This window comes from Arvicanthis niloticus, chromosome 24 (assembly GCF_011762505.2).
Source record: "Arvicanthis niloticus isolate mArvNil1 chromosome 24, mArvNil1.pat.X, whole genome shotgun sequence".
NCBI lineage: Eukaryota > Metazoa > Chordata > Mammalia > Rodentia > Muridae > Arvicanthis > Arvicanthis niloticus.
Genome location: NC_133432.1, coordinates 26,892,805 through 26,918,288, shown reverse-complemented (window position 1 = coordinate 26,918,288; position 25,484 = coordinate 26,892,805). Strand labels below are relative to the sequence as shown.

At 48.5% G+C, this 25,484-nt stretch overlaps 1 long non-coding RNA gene across 1 annotated transcript in view; it reads right to left on the bottom strand.

The window, feature by feature from the left end:
- LOC143437475 (uncharacterized) overlaps nt 1-23,125 on the bottom strand; it is a 29,597-nt gene extending 6,472 nt beyond the window's left edge. Inside the window, exons 1-2 of the long non-coding RNA XR_013106928.1 lie at nt 22,683-23,125; nt 15,256-15,356 (exon numbers count right to left, since the gene is read on the bottom strand). This is a non-coding gene — a long non-coding RNA (uncharacterized LOC143437475). The remainder of the gene's footprint in view (nt 1-15,255; nt 15,357-22,682) is intronic.
- Nucleotides 23,126-25,484: the final 2,359 nt, after the last annotated feature.

Sequence of the window (25,484 nt, the reverse complement as noted above, 5' to 3'; positions counted from 1 at the left end):
ATGCCTTTAATCCCAGCACTTGGGAGGCAGAGGCAGGCGGATCTCTGAATTAGGGCCAGCCTGGTCTACAGAGTGAGTTCCAGGATAGCCAGGACTACACAGAGAAACCCTGTCTCAAAAAAAATTAAAAATTAACTTAAAACTTCTTGGTGGAGTCTCTCAGAGACCATTTGTTCAAAGGTTGGTGGTTTCTGGGGTTCAGCATAGACAGATCACAACAGGAAGCTTGAAGTCCCCATAAATCACTCCACCAGGTCCCAGGCAGCCCCAAGTGACCAAGTGAGATTCAGGTGACACCAGTATACAATTGATCTAATTCAGACCCAGGCTACGCCCGAAGAGGGAAAGGCTCTGCTGAGCTGTGTGTAACTGCAAAAGGGATGTGCAACTTGCTTACACGAGATGACTGCTATAAAATTAATCAATTAATTCAAATAAAAGTGTGATTCAAGTTCAACCTCCAACTTACCTGAAGTCTAGACAGACCTGAAACATGGTTCTTCTGCTGCAGCCTCCTGAGTGCTAGGATTAGAGGTGTCATCTAGCCAAACATTTTTATTTCAGCCAAACCTATACTCTGTGTCTCCTTGCCCCTGGAAGTCAGCATTCTCCTTACCCATCAGATGAATCGATAGAGTGGCCAGGGCCCACGTACTAGTACAACTTTCAACCCAAGCCTGATCCTTAACCACTCAGAACCCAGGCTTAGAAGGTACTCTAAGCTCAAGGCAAAGTTTCCGTTCCCTCTGTTTTTTCCACTCAACTCCACTCCTTCCCCACCCCAAAACCGTCTTACCCTGTAGCCCAGGCTGGCCCTAAACCCTTCATCCTCCTGCCTCTAAAATTATAGGTACATCATGCTCTGACATCCAGCTTGTATTTTCTTTCATTTGAAATTTTCTTACATTTGAAAACATAAGAAGCAAAACATGGCTAGGAATGGTGGTCACAGGTCTGTGATCCCTCACTACATAGACAGGGGCAGGAGGAGGAATTCAGGCTAGCTTCTACTGTGTAGTTAGTGAGTTCAAGGCCAGCATGGGCTACATAAGAAAGGAAAGGGGCTTGAGAGGCGGCTCAGGAGTTAAGAACAAGTTTGCTAGTTGTCCTTCCAGAGATCCTGGGTTCAATTCCCAGCACCCACATGGCAACTTACAATGGTGTAACTCCAGTTCCAGAAGACTCAATGCTGACTTCTGGCCTCCTTAGGCACTAGATATTCACACGGTACACAGATAAGCATGCATGTAAAATAATAAAATACATCTTTAAAACTTTTTTTTCCGGGCAGTGGTGGCGCACACCTTTAATCCCAGCACTCGGGAGGCAGAGGCAAGCAGATTTCTGAGTTCAAGGCCAGCCTGGTCTACAGAGTGAGTTCCAGGACAGCCAGGGCTACACAGAGAAACCCTGTCTCGAAAAACCAAAAAAAAACTTTTTTTTAAGAATAAAAGGAGGGAAAAGAAGAGGGAGGAGAGATAGAGGAAAAGTCTTGATAGGTAAAATGCCTGTTGTGCAGGTATGGAGACAGGAGCTCAGACTCCTAGAACCTACATCAAAGCAGGGAAGCCTGGTGAGCACCTGTGAACACGGCACTCAGTAGACAAAGACGGAGTTCCATGGACAAGCTTGCTAGCTGGACAAGCCCAAATCAGGGAGCTCTGAGCTCGGTGAAAGATCCTGCCTCGATGAACAACAGACAACGGAAGACACCTAGACATCTGACATCAACTTTGGGGCCTCCATATGCACTCTGATACACACACACACACACACACACACACACATTTTTAATTAAAAGAAAAACCCAGGAATTAAAATGAACCCTAAACAGTACTTTCTTGTCTCTATAGTCTGTCTGCTAATTTACCTGTTTGTTATGTGGGAGTTCCAGCTTTTTGGGGTACCCAGAGAGAAGAACCTATCCTCCCCACCACCACCTGTTCAGGCTGCTCTGTCCAAAGAACTTCAAACAACTAGTCACATCACGTCCACAGTCAAGAGCAGAGAGAAAGGAACGTGTGCTTGCTCGCTCACTCGCCGGCCTGCTGTGCTTACCTGGGTTTCCCTGCTCTTGTACAGTTCATGAACCCCTGTGGAAGGGATGGTGCCACCCACAGTGTCCACATTAGTTATTTTAATTAAGATAATCCCTCATGGGCATGCTTACCGGCCAACCCAAAGAAGACAATCCTTCATTGAGGCTTCCCAGTTGACAAAGCTAGCCATCATGAAGGCCAGGGTTTTTGATGTGTCAAATTGGGTCTGGTAATTGTCATGTATGAATGCTTAAGAGAAGGTAAATCACTCACTCTTTCATTTATTCAAAAAATGCCCTGGCGGGCGTGTGGCATAAGATCTTGGTGGTTAAGAGCACATGCTGCTCTTTCAGAGGACCTGAGTTTGGTCCCCATCACCAACATCAGGTTGGCTCACAACCATCTGTAATCCCAGCTCCAGGAGATCTGATATACTCTCCTGGTCTCTGAGGGCACCAGTAAAAACTACAAAACAGCAGTACCCAGGTAATAGGCACTACCTATTAAGTAGTAGTCCAGAGGCATTCTGGGACCTAAGTCAACATGGCTGCTGGCCCTTATGTGATAGAACATACGTGCAGGCAAGGACATAGGCCGTTGTAGCCCAGAGCCATATAACATACCACAGGGCTAGAAGGATGCTTTGGGCCACACGGAGAGAGTCTGACTCAACCAGAGGTCAGCAAAGGCTTAAGAGCAAAGGGATCTCAGAACTGTTAGCTTGAGCGTTAGCCAGAGAACAGGGTTCATGGGAAACGGGGTCCCTCTAGGGCAAACAGAATATGCAAATGAGAGCTCAGGCTAGTGGCCTAGAGTCAAACAAGGGACAGTCAGCTCTTTCAGCAACCAGCTTCTGCTGAGTCCGGGGGGGGGGGGGGGGGGGGGGGGGAGGGGGGGGCGGAGGGGAGGGGCTGTGTAACAATGGTCTCAGTGACATGGGTTGTACCTTGGGACAAAATGTCAGCTCAAGATCTAGTCTTTTTCTCTCTGGTGTCCTCCTCAAGCCTGGGAAAGCTGTTCTCTGAGTTCAAAATTCCTTCCCATCATCTCCCTAAACACTTCGGTGACTTAGACACTGTATCTAAGTTGATTTAAAAATCATTTTGGCTCTTACATTGTTAACATTTATGGTTTGACTTGAGTAGTGTCTTAGTGAGGGTTTCTATTGCTGCAACAGAACACCATGACCAAAAAAAAAACTTGGGGAGGAAAGGGTCCATTTGGCTTACACTTCGGCATCACTGTTCATCACCAAAGGAAGTCAGGACAGGAACTCAAGCAGAACAGGAACCTGGAGGCAGGAGCTGATGCAGAGGCCATGGAGGGGTGCTGCTGACTGCTTTGCTCATCGTGGCTGTTTTAAGAAAGATGAAGGATTCCCCACCTATGGATGGCCCCACCCACAACGGGCTGGCCCTCCCCCATTGATCATTAATTGAGAAAACGCATTACACCTGGATCTCATGGAGGCATTTCCTCAACTGAGGCTCCTTCCTCTCTGATGACTCTAGTTTGTGTCAAGTTGACACACAAAACCAGCCAGTACAAGTCTCACCGAGAACACTACCCACCATCGACCCTGGTGCTCACCTATGGGGAGGCCCCCAAAGGCCTCTTTTTCCTGGACTAAGTCCCTGGAAACTGTCAACTTCCATCAACCACAGCATGGTCCCCTCATGAATGTTTAGGTGCAAAGACCAGTCGAGTCCCTTTGCTTTGCCTACTAGGAACTCAGACATCCAATTATCAGGCGAGCAGCCCCGGGGCCACGCAGCAATTAGAACAGGCTGATTCATGACTGACTTTTATTTATGGAGTCCACCTATCCATTGGTGTTGATTGCTGTTATGGTCTAAATGGGAAATTCCTCATCACTCACCTCTGACCCCCAGGCTCAGTCTCCCCTCCAGCAGAGGTGCTGTTTGGGGAGGAAGTTGATCACTAAGGGAAGGTGAGCAGAGGATTATAGCTTGGCTCTGCTTCCTGCCAGTTTTCTCTGGTCCTATCCCACTTAGGTGTGAGCAGGCTACCTTGTGCTACAACCACGATCTATTTTCCCCCACAGTGTCTGTCTCCTTTCTAAGCATAAATCAAAACACTTCATGTTATGCTGACTAGTTTTCTTTTCTCGTCTCGGCACAAGATGGGAAGAGAGACCAGACTTAGACAATGCCTCCATCACATTGGCCTGTGGCTTTACATCTGTATCGACTGATGGTTGGTGTGGAAGGGCCTAGCTCACTAGGAGAGTTGCCACCTCTGGGCAGGCGGTCTTAGGCTGAGCAAGCCATGGAGAGCAAGCCAGTAAGCAGCATTCCTCCATGGCCTCTGCATCAGCTCTTGTCTCCAGGTTCCTGTTGTGAGCTTCTGCTTTGACTTCCCTTCATGCTGTAGTACAGCTGTAAGCTAAAACAAACTCCCCCCCCCCCCAGACAGGGTTTCTCTGTGTAGTCCTGGCTGTTGTCCTCACTCTGTAGACCAGGCTGGCCTCGAACTCAGAAATCTGCCTGCCTCTGCCTCCCAAGTGCTGGGATTAAAGGAGTGCGCCACCACCGCCTGGCAAACTCCCCCCCCCCCATGAGACTTGGGCAGAGTCACACAGGGAAAGCGGAATCCGAGAGAGAGAGAGAGAGAGAGAGAGAGAGAGAGAGAGAGAGAGCGCAAAGGACACAGGCTCGCCCTTTGCAGGCCGGCGCCTAAGCCACTGCGCCACTGCTGGCTTGCTTCCAAGTTGCCTTTTAGTTATGGTGTTCTATAATCGCAAAGGAGAGCAAACTGAGACACCCTTCCGTGGTTTCTGTCAGGTGTTTGGCTACAGTGAAGCAAGAGTAACTCATACAACTGCTTTATTGGTTTTTGTCTCATTTAAGCCCCTGTTTCTGGATGGTCTCTTTGCACACACATATGCACGCATACATGTGTTCACATACCCATGCATGCATACATACATATGTGCATGCACAAACAGATGGGTAGATGTATGAATATGTGTGTGTGTGCATGTGCACATGTGTGGATACATGCATGGGTATGTGAGCACATGTATGCATGTATGCATGTATATGTATGTGTGTGCCTGTATATATTTGGAGGTGGGTAAGACAGACTCTCTTTATGTACCCAGGCTAGCTTTGAACTTGCAATCCTCCTGGCCTTAGCTCTGAATTACCCCAGTTCTCATCCTTAGCCATGCTGGCTGGCTGTCCCAACCATGGGACTCTGGCTCCTGGACACTGACACAGCATGGTAGTTTCCAGAAGGGCTCCTGGTGAGGCCAAGAGGCAGAAAAAAAAGAGTGTCATGTTATTGCACACTTTTTCTTGAGTTTGCGATAAGCTCCTATTAGCCTATAGATCTGGTCCCATAAAATAGATTTGTGGACTCGCAGCCAGACACGGCCTCGTTCTTGAGCCTTGCTGATGGCTCATTTTTCCACCGTCTTCCTGGAGTAACTGATTGTCATGAATTTTTCACCCAAATGTTGCCACTAAAGATGTCACCAGCTTCCCTTCCCCGGGAGATTTTACAATCTGGCTCTAATGGGATAGGGGCAGAAGACATGGAGACAGAGGAATAGTTATGCCCCTGAAGGAGAAAGGAAGTCAGGCTGGAGAGACGGCCCAGTGGGTAAGATGCCTGCCTCACAAGCATGAAGGCCTGAGTTTGGATTCCCAGAGACCAGGTAAAAACAACAAACACAGGTGTAGTGGTGTACACTTGTAACCCCAGGGATGGGGAGATAAGAAGCAGAGACTGGAGGATCCCAGGAGCTCTCTGGTCAGCTAGCCAAACCTATTTGGTTAAGTTTAAGGCTCATTTCAAACAAAAGTGGAAGGCACCGGAGAAACAACAGTCAAGGTTGTCCTCTGACACACACAGGCACATGTGTGTATGTGTCCCCCACACAGGCACATGCATGCATGTATCCCACACACAAGCACATGCGGGCATGTATCCCCCACACAGGCACATGTGTGCATGTGTCCCCCACACAGGCACATGCGTGCATGTATCCCACACACAGGCACATGTGGGCACCCATATAGACAGAGTTATGCATCTACCCCCATACACAGCTGCTCACACAGACAAACACACATACATAAATATATACATACATATGTATATGTGATGTGTATATATGATATGTATATATTTATATGTGACTTTATATATGTTTTATATACATATATAAAAAGATAGAACTCCCTGGGTGGTAGTGGCACATGCCTTTAATCCCAGCACTCCTGGAGACAGAGGCAGGTGGATCTCTGTGAGTTCCAGGACAGCCTGGGCTATACACAGAGAAACCCTGCTTAGAAAAAGCAATAATAGTAATAATAATAATAATAATAATAATAATAATAATAATAATATAAACATAAATAAAGCACCAGGAGGGAGGCAAGGTCCAGTGACAGTGGCAGCTCTGTTCGGGGAGCACTTTTGGTATGCCAGACATGAGTCTTTACACCCATCATCTCATTCAGGCTCAGCCACATGCTGGTAAGGGCAGGACAGAAGGGCTGGGACTCAGAGAGGTTGAGTAACTTGCCCAAGGACACAGAGCTCACTCATGCAGCAGAACCAGGAGGCAAACCCAGGTCTCAAGGGCTCCAGAGTCTGCACTTTGATATGTTTGCATCTGGGTTACGTGGCCTGAGTCAGACTCCCGGGGTCTGACCCTCAGTTCTGCCTCAAGATTCTCAAAGAACAAATAAAGTAACAAGAAACAGGTTTGCTGGCCCATGCCTATAATCCCAGCACTTGAGAGGCTGAAGCAGGAAGATTGTGATGAGTCAGAGGTCAGCCTGGGCTACACAAAGAGACTCTGCCTCAGAAGAAAGAGCTGGCTATGGTTGAACAGCCTGTAATGCCAATACTAGAGACCCAGAGGCAGGAAGATCAGATCGGGGGTTCAGAATCATTCTGGGGCTACACAGCAAACTTAAGGCCAGGCTGGGATGCTCAAGACCCTGTCAAAAAAAAAAAAAAAAAAAAAAAAAGGAGGAGAAGCAAATAGTACTCGGAACCCATCAAAGACAGAAGCCCCCATCTGAGTCTTGCACACCCCTCCTAAGACGGAGAGCTCATTACCGCTCAAGACCTCTTAACTGATCTCATAGCGCTGACCGATGATGAACTGGATTCCACCCTTGTTACTCTGGCCTTCCTGTGTAGTCCATGCATCTGAGCTTTTCGAGGTCCCTGTGGAGTCTACAGAGAGGGGCACCCCCCACAGAACGAATCCATTGGATCTGAGAGCCGACTCCACTGCCCCCTACATAGGCTTAGTCTCAGAACTCAGTCCTTTGAGTGGTGGTGAGCAGGCCTGACTCCTGGTCCCCACATCTTCAAGGCTAAAAGAAGAGGGACAGCAGAGAAGAGAGAGGGGGCCTAGAGCCAAGTCCCACCGAGCAACTCAGAACATGGCTATGGCGGGCTGGGACGCGGCTCAGCTGGTAGAGCCATGCTTAACTACACCATGCAGGATGCTATGACTTCCAGCCCAGCACCACAGAGACTGGCCGTGGTGGAGCAGTCTGTAAGCCCAGCACTTAGGAAGTGGAGGCTGGAGGATCAGGAGTTCAAGGTCATCCTTGGCTACATTGCAAGTTCAGGGCCAGGCTAGGTAACCTGATATAAATAAATAAATAAATAAATAAATAAATAAATCAAACAAACATTAAAAACGGTATGTATGTGATAGCTTAGTAGTAAGAAAAGGGATTGCCTTACAAGAGTGAGAACTTGGGTTCATTTTCCAGAATCTACATAAATATATGTTTAAGATGGGCACTGTGGTACCTGTTTGGAATCCTAGTGCTAGGCAAAAGGGCACAGGTAGTGTTGTCCCTGGGGCATGTCAGCCAACCAGCCCAGACTAATAAGTGAGCTCCAGGCTAGTTAGAGACCCTCTCTTGAAAACCAAGTAGAGATTGTCCTGCAAACAACACTCAAGCTTGAACTCTGGTCTCTGCAAGTACACCACATGCGTGCTGGCATACACATGCATACACACACACACACATGCATGCACACCTGCATACACACACACACATGTATGCACACCTGCACACACGCACACATGCATGCACACCTGCACACACACACACACTTGCATCCCACACCTGCACACACACACACACACACACACACACACACTTGCATCCCACACCTGCACACACATAAACAATGCACACCACACACACCCAGAACATAGCCACAGATTGATTGATTGACACATTACAAGAACCAAACACTTTTCACGTGGCAGCCCTGGCTGTAGCCAGATTACTGCCCTATAAATGAGTAAGAAACTTGTTGATTGATTCATGAGGAGGCAGAGCCAAGCCCAAGACAGTCACCAGGGATGACGCAGCTCTGGAACCCTAGTGAATGCCTGCCGAACAAGTTGTCAGCTTTGCCCAGAGGGTAAGGAGAGGTACCGGAAGGCTTCCCAGAGGAGGGAACATTTCACTCACTACCCATTAGTGGTGTTTGGGTTGCAACCAACCTGGTGACCCAGTGACTCTTGCCTTGGTGGCTCCATTGTGGGAGAGGTAGGCTGGTGAGAGTGTGGGACAATTTCAAAATCTCTCAACATGGTTGTGCATACCTGAAAGTTCCAGCTCTCTCAGGAGGTTGAAGTAGGAAGGCTTTATATTTGAGGCTAGCCTGGACTACATATCAAGATCTCGGGTCAAACGAAGCAACAATGAAAGCACCAGAGAGATCGGTCAATGGACAGCATGCTCGGCAAGAATGAAGGCCTGCATTTGAATCCCCAGGACGCAAGTAAAGACAGACAAGGTAGTTCACATCTGGAATCCCTGTTTCCTATGGGAGATAGGAGGTGGAGACAGGAGACTCCTGGAAGGCCATGGGCCAGGCTAGCCCACTATATGCATCAGTGAACAAGACTCTGCCTGTCCTAGGTAGTCTATTACTGTGGTAAAACACTAGCCAAAAGCAATTTGTGAAAGAAAGAGTTTGTTTCAGTTTACAGCTTATACGCCATCCTTGAGGAAGGGCAGGGCAGGGACCTGTAGACAGGAACGGAAGCAGAAACCATGGGGGAACTCTGCTTAGCGGCCTGCTCAACCTGCTTTCGTAAACAACTAAGGACCAACTACCCAGAGGTGACACTGCCTGCCCACAGTGAGCTGGCCCCTTCAACAGCAATCGTCAAGAAAATGTGCCACACAGGCTTGCTGACAGCCAACCTGACAGGAAATTCCTCAAACCAGGTTCCCTGACCCCAGGTGATTCTAGATTGTGTCAAGGTGGAAAACAAAATGAAGACTGCCTCAGACAAGGCTGAAGAATCCTCTCTCTGATCTCCACTTGGTACACACACCCATGCTTATGTCTACACACACATGTGCATGCTGGACAGTGCGTGCATACGTGCGTGCACACATACACTCGAGAAGCAGAGGCATGCAGATCTTTGAGTTTGAATCTAGGCTGGTTTACAGAGTGAGTTCCAGGACAACCAGAGCTACACACAGAAAGTGATCTTGAATACATAATCCTATCACTCTGGAAGCCAAGGCAGGAGGATTGCCTTGAGTTTGGAGTAAATAGGAGTTACTGAGTAAAAGATCTTGTGTCAAAAGAAAACGCCAACAGAGACACCGTGCCTGTTCCTCACCAGAAGACTGACGAATTGCAACTGAAGAGATCATGAACGAGCCCCTTTCTAACAGCAGCGCGGGGGAAGCCGTCTAGTGAGGATTCAGAACTTAAAGGCAGAAGAGATGAGCAACTAAGATAGTAAGGATAACAACAACAGTAAATCTTCTACGTGACAAAGAGCACCATGAGCGGAGTCAGAGAACAGGATCCTCCCAACTCAGACCACAGGCAAAATCTCATCTCTCTCATATATAAAGAGTTTCTAGGGGTCAAGAAGAAAAGACCTGCTAGTTTTATGTCAACTTGACACATGCGAGAGTCATTTAGGAAAAAGGCACCTCAATTGAGAAAATGACCCCCACCAGGTTGGCCTTGGACATGTCTATGGGGGCATTTTTTGATTGATAATTGATATGGGTGTGCCCAGTTCACTAGAGGAGGTACCACCTCTGGGTGGGTGTCTTATGAACGTCCTGATGATTGCACAAGGGAGCAAGCCAGTAAGCAGCACCCTTCTACCGCCTCTGCTCCAGTTCCTGCCACCAGATATCTGCCTTGAGTTCCCTTCATGGCCTGTGACAAGGATGTGTAAGATAAACCCTTTCTTCCTCAAGTTGATTTTAGTCACGATGTTTATTGAAACAGTCGAAACCCTAAGACACAGTTGGAGAGATGACTAAGAATGCTTGTCGATTTTTCGGAGGAACAGAGTTTCATTCCCAGCATCTACATCAGGCAGCTTAAAACTATTGATAACTCCAGATTTAGGAGCTTCATGGTTTCCAAAGACACACACACCAGTAATAATAATAAATTTATTTTTTATTTTATTTTATTTTTTGGTTTTTTTGAGACAGGGTTTCTCTGTGTAGCCCTGGCCATCCTGGAACCCACTCTGTAGACCAGGCTGGCCTCCAACTCAGAGATCCGCCTGCCTCTGCCTCCCGAGTGCTGGGATTAAAGGCGTGCGCCACCACTGCCCGGCAATAAATTTATTTTTAAAAAAGACTTCTAGTTCAGTAGAAAAGTGAGTGGGGAGAAAAATGGCCATGATATTCCAAGGAAAAGAAATGTGGACAGGAATCAAGCTCACTCACAGTGAGAGAAAAAAAAAACCCGAGGGGCTGGGGGCGTGGCCCAGTGGCAGAGCCCCTGCCTAGAATCCCCAGTGAGGGGCTGGGGGCATGGCTCAGTGATAGAGCCCCTGCCTAGAATCCCCCAGTGAGGGGCTGGGGGCGTGGCTCAGTGATAGAGCACCTGCCTAGAATCCCCCAGTGAGGGGCTGGGGTGTGGCTCAGTGGTAGAGCCCCTGCCTAGAATCCCCCAGTGAGGGGCTGGGGGCGTGGCTCAGTGATAGAGCACCTGCCTAGAATCCCCCAGTGAGGGGCTGGGGTGTGGCTCAGTGGTAGAGCACCTGCCTCACAGGCTAAGCAAGCAAGCAAACAAACAAACAAAAAAATCCTAAGAGAATGAAAGATGAACTAAAACTATCTCAAAAAACCATTTCTTGCCTATCAGATAGGCATAAATCCAAAAACATGACAACACAGGCTATGGGGTGGGGAAGGAGATGCTCTCTCATGTCACCGGTGAAATGCAAAACACTACAACAGTCCCAGATGAAAAATGACTTGGTAATTCTTATCAAAGTTCCAGACGTGCTCACTCCAGGACCTGGCGATCCCACTAGTGGGAATCTGCTCCAAAGACATCCCCTGAGCGTGTGAGGAGCAGTGTCGGAACAAGCTTATTCATCGAAGTTGCGAGTCATGCCAACAACAAAACCTGCCAACCTCCCAGTCATCTTAAAAATGTGTGTGAGAGAGTATGGTCCAGCTGCTTTGTGGAATAGTATGCAGCTGTCTGGGATGAGGGGATGAGGAGGAAGAGGGAGAGGGGAAGAAGGAGGAAGAGAGGAAGGAGGAGGAAAGAGAGGAGGAGGAACCTCTGTTGGTCTCAATGTCCAATGGTTTCCCAAACACAGTATTTGGTAGAAGGAACTGAACAATAGCAATGTATGCAAATAAACCTTGCCATATTCATTTGCATAACTAAATCCTGGAAGGAAACACAAGAAACTAATTAACTGTTTCTCTAGGGAGCAGTGGACGAGCAGAAATGGGATTTCAGTGAATGTCTGTGTGTTAATAGCGATGTGGAGTCCGACCGTAGGAGTGTATTACATATTCAAGCTTCTATAATGATATTAAAATTAGTGGCCCGCCATGTCAATAAACATAAATGCATATCTGGTATTTATCTGGTCATCTGTTCATTCCTAAATACCATCTCAGATTCATAGGAACTGACTCCTCAATTAGGGGCAGAAGTCAGTAAGAGTTCATGCCAGGTAGGTCACTAAAAAAAAGAAAGAAAGAAAGAAAGAAAGAAAGAAAGAAAGAAAGAAAGAAAGAAAATGAGAAGAAAATCCACAGTCTTGGGGCCAGTGCTCCGGAAGCTATCGGGCATCTGCACATTAGGAAGACTTGTGGTCGCAGTCTTGTGTCTTGTGTGTAGGTTAAGTCTCTTGGGAGCCCAGCCCAGGCCTTTGTATATTTTCAAGTTTAATGCTAAGTGTCTCACTTGAGGGGATACTGCCTAAAGAGAGGATGCTTGGATATGGTGGGAGGAGGAAGCAGGGGGACAGAGGCCATCAAGGAGGGCTCAACTTGAGCTGCCAGAGCTTGTCTCTAAGCCCAAGCATCCCCTAGTTGATACCATGGCAAGTGGCTGAGAAGCCACCCCACCCCCAACCCCCAAGTCCAGGCAGCTCTGGCTTTTCTGTGGGGATAGATGAAGTCAGAGGGATACATCTGGGAGCTAGAGAGACGGTTCTTACAGTTTGTAAGAGACAAACTGTAGTGCTCTTACAAAATACCCCGAGTTTAACTCCAAGCACCCACATTCCAGCAGCGCACACTCTTCTCTAACTGCAGCTCCTGTGCTGTTTGTCAAAGGCTCCCCGGCCTGTGTGACACCTGCATTCACGTGCACATGCCACACACACACACACACACACACACACACACCCATGACTGAAAAGAATACAAAGAAATCTTCAGACAAAAGGGACTATTCTGTATCCTGCCTCAGTTAAGAAGGCTTCCTGACACTGACAAGATGGTCAGACATCTCTTGGGCCTCCTCTCCTGGTCAGTGGCCTGTTCTGCTGACCTCAAGGTAGAATCGTCATCCACCCACCCTCCTACCCAGCTATCACATGAGCTGCCATATGAAAGTAAGCTTCCCTGAGCCAAGCACACCACTGGAGCACCATGCAAACTGTAGAGCGCTGTGCACTCCAGCAACGTCACCCTGGGGTGGGCAGGCAGCTTAGGAGAGAGTTAGGCTGTAAGCGATTGCCTCTTCCCATTACAGGCCTGGCTTTTACTGCCTGTGTTAAATGCGCGTTGGCTCGCTCTCCACCCGCCCGGCGGCTTGCACACACCTGTACATGGAAGGTTGTAATTTTGTAGTCTGAATCACTGGGTGAGATCACACCCAAGTTACCGGCAGTCTGCTCCTTAGGGCGGGCTGGGCAGGCAGACGCCTTTGTCTTCCAATTATGGAGTCTTTTATTGCTCTTTTAGTTGGAAAAGAAACACCCAAAGAGGCTGAGTCTGGGAGCAGTGTTGTCAATGAAAAGTCACGCAAAGCCACCAAGATCTGGGGCAGGTGTTCGTTCATTTGAGCTCACTTCTCAGCTGGATATGACGAGGCTGAACTGGGGACCACCTGGTGCGAAAACTCCTGCATTTCACAGGATTGTCTATACGTTTTAGCTCTGGGAACAGCTGCTGTGTGACTCTGGGAAAATCACCTTCTCTCTCTGAGAATCCCCATTCTTATCTATAGAATGGAATGAACCAAAGTCTGAAGGCAGAGGTATGGTACCCAGCAGGTTATTGTCAAGCCCAACCATAGACTTGTCTTCCTTCCCTCATCTAGTCAGGCCCTCAAATACCTGCACGCAGCTGTGCACACAGTAGGCAAACAGGGTACGGGAAACTCATGGACCTGGGACGAGACTCTTCCTTCATTCTATAAATATTGACCTACTGCGTGCTAGGTTTGAGAAAATGCTGAGATTGGCTTCCTGCCCTGGAGCAGTTCACAGCCCTGGGTTGGAGACAGAGACCTGTAACTATCACAAGTCACAAGAGATGGGTGACAAGTTACCAGCACCAAGGAAAATCCACAGGGTGTGCCCTATCCCCAACATGCATCAGATAGGCCCTTAGGGTACAAGAAATGATGCTTAGAGTGTGACTTCCTATGTGTGGGAGCTGGGGGAGGGAGGAGTGAGCTAGGACAGGAGTAATAATGTCTCTAGAGAAGGAGGTGTTCAGAGAAAACTGGGGATGAAACAGAAGAGGGGAAGCAAATGGGAGCACCGAGATAGATGAGCCAGAGCCAGTCCCTAGAGGGGCTTTGCAACAGGTCGTGGGATTCCAGCCTAATACAGAGGCAAGTAGTGAGACTAGGAGCATGGCTCAGTGGTAGAGCCCCTGCCTAGAATCCCCCAGTGAGGGGCTGGGGGCGTGGCTCAGTGGTAGAGCCCCTTACTAGAATCCCCCAGTGAGGGGCTGGGAGCGTGGCTCAGTGGTAGAGCCCCTTACTAGAATCCCCCAGTGAGGGGCTGGGGGTGTGGCTCAGTGGTAGAGTCCCTGCCTAGAATCCCCCAGTGAGGGGCTGGGGGTGTGGCTCAGTGGTAGAGCACCTGCCTAGAATCCCCCAGTGAGGGGCTGGGGGCGTGGCTCAGTGGTAGAACCCCTGTCTAGAATCCCCCAGTGAGGGGCTGGGGGTGTGGCTCAGTGGTAGAGTCCCTGCCTAGAATCCCCCAGGGAGGGGCTGGGGGCGTGGCTCAGTGGTAGAGCCCCTGCCTAGAATCCCCCAGTGAGGGGCTGGGGGCGTGGCTCAGTGGTAGAGCCCCTGTCTAGAATCCCTCAGTGAGGGGCTGGGGGTGTGGCTCAGTGGTAGAGCCCTGCCTAGTATGCACAAGGCTCTGCGTTCTATCTCTAGCACTGAAAATAAAACAAAACATTTAAAAGGGGCTAAAGGGGGGCTATACATATAGACAAAAACAAATAACTGAAGGGACTGAAGAGGGTTCAGCAGCTAAGAGCACACACCATGCTCTTCTAGAGGCCTGAGTTCAGTTCCCAGAAGTCACATCTGGAATCCCATAATCACCTGTAACTCCAGCTTCAGGAGATCCAACACCTCTGACCTCCATGAACATCTTTTTTTTTTTTTTTTTTTTTTTTTTTTTTTCGAGTCAGGGTTTCTCTGTGTAGCCCTGGCTGTCCTGGAACTCACTCTGTAGACCAGGCTGGCCTTGAACTCAGAAATCTGCCTGCCTCTACCTCCCAACTCCCAAGTGCTGGGATTAAAGGTGTGTGCCACCACTGCCCGGCACCTCCATGATATACACAGTGACATACTCACATACACATTAAAATTATATAAATAAATAAGTCTTTTTTAAAAACTGAGTGGAACTGGAGAGATGTCTCAGCAGTTAAGAGCACTGACTGCTTTTCCAGAGGATCCAAGTTTGGGTCCCAGTACTTACATGGTAGGTCACTCCACTGCCTGCGACTCCAGTTCCAGGGGCTCTGACTCCTTCTCCCAGCCTTCTTGAGGACCAGGCACATATGTAGCAAACAGACACACCTGCAGACCAAACACTCATATATGTAAAATAAATACATTTTAAAATTATTTTAATTGAGTAACAGGACACATAAACAAATGGGGAGAGAAAGACATCTCTTGCAAGTTAAAATGCAGATTATACTTCTAAGAAAGCTAGGTGTGGTTGTGCACATCAGGAACCCCAGGAATTAGAAAGCCAAACTCAGCATTGAGTTCAAGGTCAGCCTGCTTGAGACACTGACCCAGAAAAGCCAAAAATAACGAAGGAAGTCGATAAATTTGTAAGATTACATTAAAGAAATACTTGTAGAGGGGGAAGAAAGAAATAAAAGCAGTCCCATTCTATACTGGATGAGTAGGGTACAGTGCTGAAGACCCAGAGTGCCAGCACTCCGGTGGCAGAGGTGGGATGCCCTGGTGAGTGCAGACCTGGTTCTGGACTCAAAATACAGTCTTCAATAGAGCTTCTGTTCTGTTCTGTTGGTGTGTGTGTATGTGTGTGTATTTGTGTCTGTTGGTGTGTGTGTGTGTTGTGTGTGTGTGTGTATGTATTTGTGTGTGTTGGTGTGTGTGTGTGTTGTGTGTGTGTGTGTATGTATTTGTGTGTGTTGGGGTGTGTGTGTGTTGTGTATTTGTGTGTGTGTGTGTTTGTGTATCACGGTATACTTGTACGGTCAGAGGACAGCTTTGTAGAATTGGTTCTCTCAAGCCGGGCGGTGGTGGTGCACGCCTTTAATCCCAGCACTTGGGAGGCAGAGGCAGGCGGATTTCTGAGTTCGAGGCCAGCCTGGTCTACAGAGTTAGTTCCAGGACAGCCAGGGCTACACAGAGAAACCCTGTCTCGAAAAACCAAAAAAAAAAAAAAAAAAAAGAATTGGTTCTCTCCATCCACCCTTACAGGGGCTCCAGAGATTGAACTCAGGTCTCTAGGCTTGTGAAACAGTCGCCTTTACTGATGAACCACTTCTGGCCCAGCTGTTTTGCCTTTGATATGGGCTCTCCCATTGCCAACAGCTTGTCTCAAACTCCCAATCCTCCTGCCTCTACTTCCCGAGTGCTAGCTAGGATTATAGGGATGTGCCACCACACTGGTTGAGGGAATATTTTTCTGAAATACAGTTTCTATATGTAGCTCAGGCTGGCTTTGAATTCGCTGCAATCCTCTTGTCCTCCCCTCCCAAATGCTGGTATATTTTGCCTGCATGTATGTCTGTGCACCTAGCCTACACAGGCCAGAAGAGGTCATTGAATCTCCCTGGGGCTAGGTTTGAAGCCAGTTATGAGCCACCACATGGATGCTGGGGATGGAACTCTGGTCCTCTGAAAGAGCAGCCTGTGTTCTTGACCTCAGAGCCATCTCTCTAGCTGGACTGTCTCAAACTTAAAACTTAAACATTGGGCCGGACTTACGGCTCAGTGGTTAAGAACCACTGCTCTTGCCAGGCAGTGGTGGCGCACGCCTTTAATCCCAGTACTTGGGAGGCAGAGGCAAGTGGATTTCTGAGTTCGAGGCCAGCCTGGTCTACAGAGTGAGTTCCAGGACAGCCAGGGCTATACAGAGAAACCCTGTCTTGAAAAACAAAACAAAACAAAAAACAACAACAACAAAAAAGAACCACTGCTCTTGCTGCTCTTGCAGAGAACCTGAGTTTGGCTCCCAGCTCCCACACCTGATTGTTCAGAGCCACCTATATGATTCCAGATCCAGGGAATCAGAGGCTCTCTTCTGGCTTCCTGGGCACCTGCACTCATGTGCACACACCCTCCCCCAACCCCTCCCCCATGCACACACACATACACAATTAAATATAGATCTTGGGTGTGAGAGAAAGCTCAGTGTTAAAGAGTGCACACTGATCTTATAGAGGACCTGAGTCCAGTTCCCAGCATCCAGCCTGGAATTCCAGCTCCAGAGGAATCTGATTCCTATGACCTCTGAAGGTACCTATACTCATGTGCACATACTTCCTTCTGCTTCCAACACACAAGCACACATGCATACATACATACACACATACACACACACATACATACATACACACACATACATACATACACACACATACATACACACACATACATACATACACACACATACATACACAGGCATATATACATACTTACATATGTATGTACACACATACATACATACACACATGCACACACACAGGATAAATAAGTAAATAAATAAGTCTAAAAATCAAATGAATAAAAGAAAATTTTAGACCAACAAGCACACAAACAAACATACCAAGATAGAGAAAATTCAAGGCCTCCTTTCTGGGACCCAAAGAGGACAATGGTGGAGATAAGCAAAGCCCATCGATTCTCAGTCTTCTGGTGTTACTGTCCCACATTTGACTGCAACATCGTTGTCTGTTGACTTTAAAATCTGGGGGTCGGGGATACAGAAGAAATTGCTCTTTTCCCAGTTTTCAATAAGCCAATATGTAGTGTGGGCAAGAAAGAAATACTGGATGTAGCTAGGTAATATGGTACATTTCTGTAATCCCCACAGTTGGGAGGCTGAGGCAAGAGGATTAGAACTCAAAATCAGCCTGAGAAACTTCAAATGTCTCTATTCCAAAAAAGTAAACAGAAGCTGGGGCCCTTGGCTCAAGGTTCACATACTTACCCAGCATGCCCAGGGCCTTGGCCTCAATGTCCAGTACTTCTTAGTTGCTAGGGACTGAGCCCATTTGGAGGTACTAAGTATTGTATCCAAGACCTTTCGGGTGCTAGACAAGTACTCTACTGCTGAGCCATGCCTGCAGCCCCTTCTGGGAGACTCCACACACGTATTTTATCACTGAACGCCAGCCACAGCCATAGCCCCTCCCCTGGGGATCACAGGCAGCTATCCCACCACTTAACTTGGCCCCCAGCACCTAACTGACAGAAATCAGGTAAACACTATGTCACACACTACCACTCCGTCATGCTTCTTAATTTGAGACAGGTTTTTACTGAGTTGCCCAGGCTGGCCTGAAACTTGCCATCCTCTGCCTCAGCCTCTGGATTTACTTGGATGGTGTGGCTGAACCACCACACCACATCTGGCAGCCTCTAGACTACCTGCTAGCTTGCTGCGCTGGACACACCAAGCCTCTCCCCAGCTCCATCCAGCGGTCGGTGCAGCCCCCCCTCCCTGCCGGAAAGGCTCTGAGGGTTGGAACGACTGGCTAATGACAGGGAAAGTGCTGAGACGACAGGTTATTTCAACAGTGTCCTCATCCGTTGGGTATTTCAACATTCTGTGTTTGTGCAAGAGCCATAATGGGACGCGTCATAAACTCACACTGTCTCAAAGCTTGGGCACGTCGTGGCGGGATACGGGGAACTGTCCGGGGTTTAGCAATCAAGCTGTCTCCAGGCTCCAGCTCCTTAGGGCTCGGCCCATGAACAGCCCTGGAGAGAAATCTCAGGGTGTCAGAGAAAATCCAGAGCAATTACCTCTGGGGGTAGTTAGATGAGGGTACAGATACCAGGCTCCACCTTTCTGCCTGCCAGGGGGGAGGAGGGCTAGCTTGTCCCTTCACCAGCCCTGTGGAGGAGGAGGTCACCAGTGACCTCATGGGTGCAGAGGTTGTGAATCATGGCTCAGACCTGGTCCCACTTTCTCGGAGGAAAGCAGGTATGTCGGTCTCCACTGGGGCACCTTTGTGCCTGGAGCCAGCCACCACCATGTCTTGATGGATATTCCAAAGCACGGACCCTTGAAGAAGGCTGTAAGAATCCCGTAGCCTCCTATAGGAAGCCATACTACACTTGGGCTCAGAATTCTCCAATCAGATCAGCTGTGACACAAGATTTGGTTGAGGAGCTAAACGGAAGTGGGGAGGGGGATCACCTCACTGAAGCTGGGAATTAGGCTGAGAGAAAGAGAAAGACAGGAGAGCTTTCATTGGGTGGGACAATACCAATCATTCTTCCACTGTGTGTGTGTGTGTGTGTGTGTGTTCCTGGGGATTGAACCTTGTAGATGATAGACAAACACACTACCATGGCCTGAAGCCCATAGACCCTCACTAAGAGATTCTAGGCAGGTACCCTACCAGCGAGCCATGCCCCAAGCTTCTCACTGGGTATTCTAGGCAAGGGTGCTACACCTGTACCTCCAGTCCACATCACTGGGTTCCTGATTCCTTCCCTGGTCAAAGGAATCCAGCATCTTACTTTCTCCAGTCAGGAGCTGATGTCTTGGTGTGATGGATACACTCTGCCCTGGAGTAGACTTGCTCACCTCCTGGGCTCATCCTCAACCCTGGCGTAATAGCATCACTTTCAGACATAGCCCAGAGCAAGTGAAACATGAATATTATAAGGCATCAGTGCAGGAGAGAAAGTCTCATCTTATTCTAGAACCTTCTGTGGCTCCTTCACAGACTACTTCCTATAGCACAGCACATTAGGGATAGGATGAACTTTCTTCCTCTTTTGGCCCAAATTCAGTTTTTAGTCTCAGTCTCATGGCCCAGCTGTAAACTCCAAAATTAGTCCATTCCCCAAGGGAGCCTCTAGATCAGTGGTTCTCAGAGTTCCTAACAATGTGGCCCTTTAATACAGTCCCTCAAGTCGTGGTGCCCCCAGAACCATAACATTATTTTGCTGCTACTTCATAACTGTAATTTTGCCACTGTTATGAATCATAATGCAGGATGTCTAATATGTGACCCCCAAAAGTGTCTCGACCCAGAGGCTGAGAACTACTGCCTTAAAGCCAAGAGTTTATTTAGCAGCTCAGCAACTCTGATTGGATGACCACTCAGGAGGCACCACGAGCCACAGTGGGGGCTGGAATTGAACCTGGCCAGCTCACACATGGTGACTTGTTTACTCTGTTGCTCACCATGACCCTGGTGTGCTGGCTAGTTTTATGTCAACTTGATACAAGCTAAAGTCTGTAGGGCATTTTCTTAATTAGTGATTGATGGAGGAGGGCTCAGGCAGCCCACTGTGGGTGGTGCCATCCCTAGGCTGGTGGTCCTGGGTTTTTATAAGAAGGCAGGCTAGGCAAGCCATGAGGAGCAAGCCAGTAAGCAGCATCCCCCATGGCCTCTGCATCAGCTCCTGCCTCCAGGTTCCTGCCCTGCTTGAGTTCCTGTCCTGACTTCCTCCAGTGATGAACAGCAATGTGGAAGGGTAAGCCTAATAAACCCGTTTCTTTCCAGATTGCTTTGGTCATGCAGCAATAGTGACCCTAACTGGCCACTGTCCCATGAACGCCATCTCCAACATTCATCTTTGTCTCTAATAAAGTCCCTTCCAGTGTAAAGCATTGCAAGGAATTTGGTACTGATTCAGCTCCAGAGAGAAAACGACACAGTGAGCCAGGCACGACGGCATGGGTCTATTAGCCCAGCTTCTGAGAAGCTGAAGGAGGAGGAACAAAAGTTCAAGACTTGGGCTACACAGTTACTTTTCAAGGCTAGCCTGGGCAACTTAATTAGACCCTGCCTAGAAATAAATGATAGGTCCAGGGAGATGGTTCAGCCCATGAAGGAACTTGCAGCACAGGTCTGATGACCCAAGGTGCATCTGTGGAACTCACATAAAAGCCAGATACTGCAGCAGCATGGACTTGGAATCTTAGCGGAAATGAGACAGAGAAGGTAGACGTCATAGGCCAGCTAGCCTGGAGTATACAGTACAGCAGCAGAAACGAGACACCGCCTTCAAAGAAGGAGGGGGCATGGAGAGGGGAGGGGACTGGGGAGGTGGCTAAGGATGCAGCTTAAGAGGAGGATCTGAGCCCAGGTAAGTGCTCAGTTTGGTGTGGGGGCCTCCCTGTAGACAGTAGAGAGTAGTGCATCCCCATAGAGAGCAGGTTAGGAAGACCAGTCATATCTGTGAGCTCTGAGTTTGATTGAGAGGCCTTGCCGCAATGAATAAGGTCGAAGAGTGATGGAGGGTAGTTCCTGACATCGGCTCAGGCCTCCTTGTGCACATACACTCACACATGTACAAACATGCATACACATACTCCTCTCTCTCTCTCTCTCTCTCTCTCTCTCTCTCTCTCTCTGTCTCTCTCTCTGTCTCTCTCTCTCTGTCTCTCTCTCTCTCTCTCTCTCTCTCTCTCTCTCTCTCACACACACACACACACACACACACACACACACACACGGGGACAGAGTGTGTGTGTGGGGGGGTGAGGTTAAAAATTGATTAAAACCAATTTTCAAAACAAAAATTGTCCCCTGACCACCACATGAGTTCCATAGCACATGCATGCCTGCACTTATACATGCATCCACACTAAAAGAATAAAAAATAAAAACATACACTTTAAAAACAAAAAAATACTTATAAGGGAAACCTAGGTATGAGTCACAAGAACCTCTCCCCTACTGAGCCGCTATACATCTTTGGAACACCTGGCCTGGCTCGTCTTGTTTGAAGGTGAAGTATTATTCTAAAGACATCCCTTGGAGCTGAGGGTGGAGCCTCTGTAGCATGCTTGAAGCCCTGGGTTCCATCCCCAGGACCTCATCCACCAGATGTGGTGGTACACGCCTGTATCCCAGCACTTAAGGGATGAAGACAGGAGAATCAGAAGTTCAAGGCCATCCTTGGCTACAGAGTGAGTTCAGGACCAGCCTTGAATACAGGAGACCCTGCCCACCCCCACCTCTCGGAACAAGAAAATAGCCTTGGGCAAACAGCCTCCAGCAGAGGGGATGGTTACCCCCACTGACAGTTCAGAGCACTTCCTGTGGGTAAGCATCTTGGAGACTGTCTATGCCAGGTGGTCTGAAAGGGCACAGCTGTGCAGCCTCGGCAGAAGGAGGCTGAAGTAGGGCCCAGCTATGGAACAGACAGTGCAGGTGGGCAGCGGGTCAGGAGGAGGGCTAGGAGGTTGGAAGTGTACTGTGGTCCCTGGATGGAACTTTAGAAAAAACCTGAGCAAGGTCAGGAAGGACAAAGCGGAGAAACAAGTGACTATCAGGGGTGAACGGCACAGAAAACAGGAGTCTTGGGGCGTAGGGGCTAAGTATGCCTCTTGTAGGAAAGAGGAGATAAACCAGGCATGGCAGAGAACACATGTAAGCCCAGCATTCAGGAAATGGAGGCAGGAAGGTCAGAAGTTCAAGACCAGACTGGGCTACATAAGACCCCATCTCAAAACAAATCAATAAGCCTGGAGTTTGGCCTGGTGACACTGGCCTGCAATCTTAACTACCTGAGAGACTGAGTTCAAAGGATGATAAGTTCAAGGTCAGGCTGGCCTGCATAGCCTGGACTACTTAATGAAACCCTGTCAAAAAAAAAAAAAAAAAAAAAAAAAAAAAAAAAAAAAAAACCAGACAGAATGTGCTAGAAACTCAGGAAAGCAGACCCTACCTGAGAGCTGGAACCAGGAGCAAGAAGGACAACATTCTCCCAGATGCTGGGCCACTCACTGGGCACCAGGAAGACCAGAAGTTGCTGCTCCTTGGTCCCTAAGAAACTGTTCCCAGTTTCTGAGAACTGGGCACCCCAACTTCCCTGACAGCTGTATGTCCAACTCCCAGGTGACCCTGGCTCCCTGGCTGCCCAGCTTACTGGATAAGACAGCCCAGACAGCCAGGCTGCTCAGGCTCAGAGCCCTCCGGTTGTCACCTCCCCCGCAGCGCAGCCGGATGGCATGGTCTCCTAACACATCTGCCTGTTTACATTCTCTCCAATGAAAAGCAGCTTTGTTTATGGAAAAGAGCTATTTTGGTTCAGAGTCTTCTCCTCAGCCCCTCAACTCTGGCAGGCAGAATGGCGGCTGCTCTCTTGAGGGGCTGAGAAGAGTGGAGCCCAGCTCCAGCCAGCCTGGGGAAAGTGCCGGAGGGCTCCCATAATGGGGAAGGAGTGAGGCAACCATCTCTAAGCCAACAAAGGCTGTAGACAGAGATGCACGTGTCATGTAAACCAGAGTCCAACCCAGTTGAATGCAGCCTTGTAGCTGGTCCGGCAGGGATGGAAACCGTTTAAAGAACCCTGCCCTTTGGGTTCCTCATGCTGGAAGAAGGAAAGGGCTGAAGCCAGAGGAGGAGCTTGTCTTGAGGAAGAGATTCTTTGAAGTGCTGATAACTTGTCAGGCCACCTTGCAGAACAGACTGGAGCCAGCAATGATCATCAGACATGACCGAATCATCCAAAATGACCACACCTTGACTTAGGCTGCTTGGCCATTAAGACCTCTCTCTGTCAGGAACCCAAAGATGGACTTGCCTGCTGCCTCTGCGCCTCTTCCCACCATGGCCACATTGAGTTATTCTCTCCTATGCTTTTCACTGTGTCTTCTTGCCCTACGGATGCCCTGGACCTACTACAAGGGACCAGGCTCTGACCTTAACAACTTTAAAAATTGTCTCACCCAGAGGGCCCCATGAGCTGGTGACTTGGAACTCTGGCCCCCAGTGTCTGACAATCTACCCTGAACTCACCAACCAGGCTTCCCCCACAGCCTTGCCAAGGGAAGTCTTCACCACTTTCACTGTGCAGATGAATAACTGAAGCACCCGGAGATTAGAGGGACTCCAATAGACCACACAGCTACTGAAAGCACAGACTTCCTTTTTGGGAACCAGGAATAGTCCCCTTGAATTTCAATCCATCCTTCCCCATGCCTGGGATGGGAGTACATAAATCACAGGAGGTAGAGAAGTCAGGTGACAGTCAGAGACTTCCTTCCTGTCCTCTCTCCTTTTTGAAGCCATACCCAGCCTCTCACTGGGGGATTCTAGGCAGGGGCTCTACCACTGAGCCACGCCCCCAGCCCCTCACTGGGGGATTCTAGGCAGAGGCTCTACCACTGAGCAGCATTCTCACATTTCTTTTGACCTTTTATTTTAAAATAGGGAGCCCCGCTTTTCTAAAACTCCCTCTGTAGCCAAACTCAGATTTTACTTGCAAGTCTCCTGCCTAGGCTTCCTCCATAGCTGGGATTCCAAGACTGCAGCTTCATGCCAGTGTTGTCACAGTTAATCTGTACTTAAAAGACTTCAGTCTTTATTCTTAGTCAGGGAACTGCTGTCTAGCACATGCCAGGGTGAGGGACTGTGATAACCATTTCCTGAGCAGCTTGGAGACAAGTCAGGTGAGTTCCTTTGGGGTACACTGTTCCTTGATATAGACAGATAGAGGGGTGTTTTTTGAGGATCCCTTTGGAGGAGATCTGCTCCCAGCCACCAAGCCAAGAGCTGTAGTCAACACCAGAGGCCAAGCCAAGCTCTATGAGGCTTTGGGAAGAAACCACCCAAGACCCACACCCTAATGATGCAAGCAAAGGTTGACATGGTCTTCTTGACCTGTCAGCCCAGATCCCAAACTGGATCATGACAGACTATGGTCTGTCTTCCCAAGATGTCTGACACCTGCTGACATGAAGACAGAACTGGTCCCAACTCTCGGGTATCTGGACACTGTTTTCCTTGAGTTTCAGTCTTAAGACAGTCCCAGCTGCTACAGCAGCTTTTGTCTGTTATTTTTCCCATCTTCTTGTATCTATATATGTGGTGTTCATGTGTATATATGTATGTTTTCATATGCATGTACACATAGAGGTCCAAGACTGTTGGGATTCATGCTCAACCGATATTCCACTTATTCAGTAAAGTAAGGTCTCTCAGTCAAACCCAGAGCTCATTGATATGGTTAGTCCTGCTAGCCAGCCTGCTCTGGGGATGTCTTGTCTCTGTTTGTAGAAGCAGTGGCATTAAGGTGGGTTCTGGGTATCCAAACTCCTGTCCTCATACTTATATGGCACACACTGTGACCACTGAGTCATCTCCCTGGCCCTATTAGTCTCTGCTTCCTAGTAGAGACTCTATAGTTCCAGAACGGCCACCAGATGTAGAAATCTAATTTCTCCTTTTCCATCCCTAAACCCACTCACACAAGGCATGTGTGTGGGTAGGTTCCTGACACTTGGAAAGACAGGGAGATCTGCCTGTGTGGAGTAATTACAGGACTTATTAAAATCTCTCTGGAGAGCTCTCCTGTCTCTCCTCTCCTGCCTCCCCACTCACTCCCTTCCTTCTCCTGCCCTTCTGACAAAGCAGAACGCCCAGTCCCAGTACACCTACCCCCCTGCCCTATCAGCCTGATCAATTTTCTCTTAAACAAGGAAATTTTTGCTTCTAAGCAAAAATTGATACCGGATCTGGCAAAGAT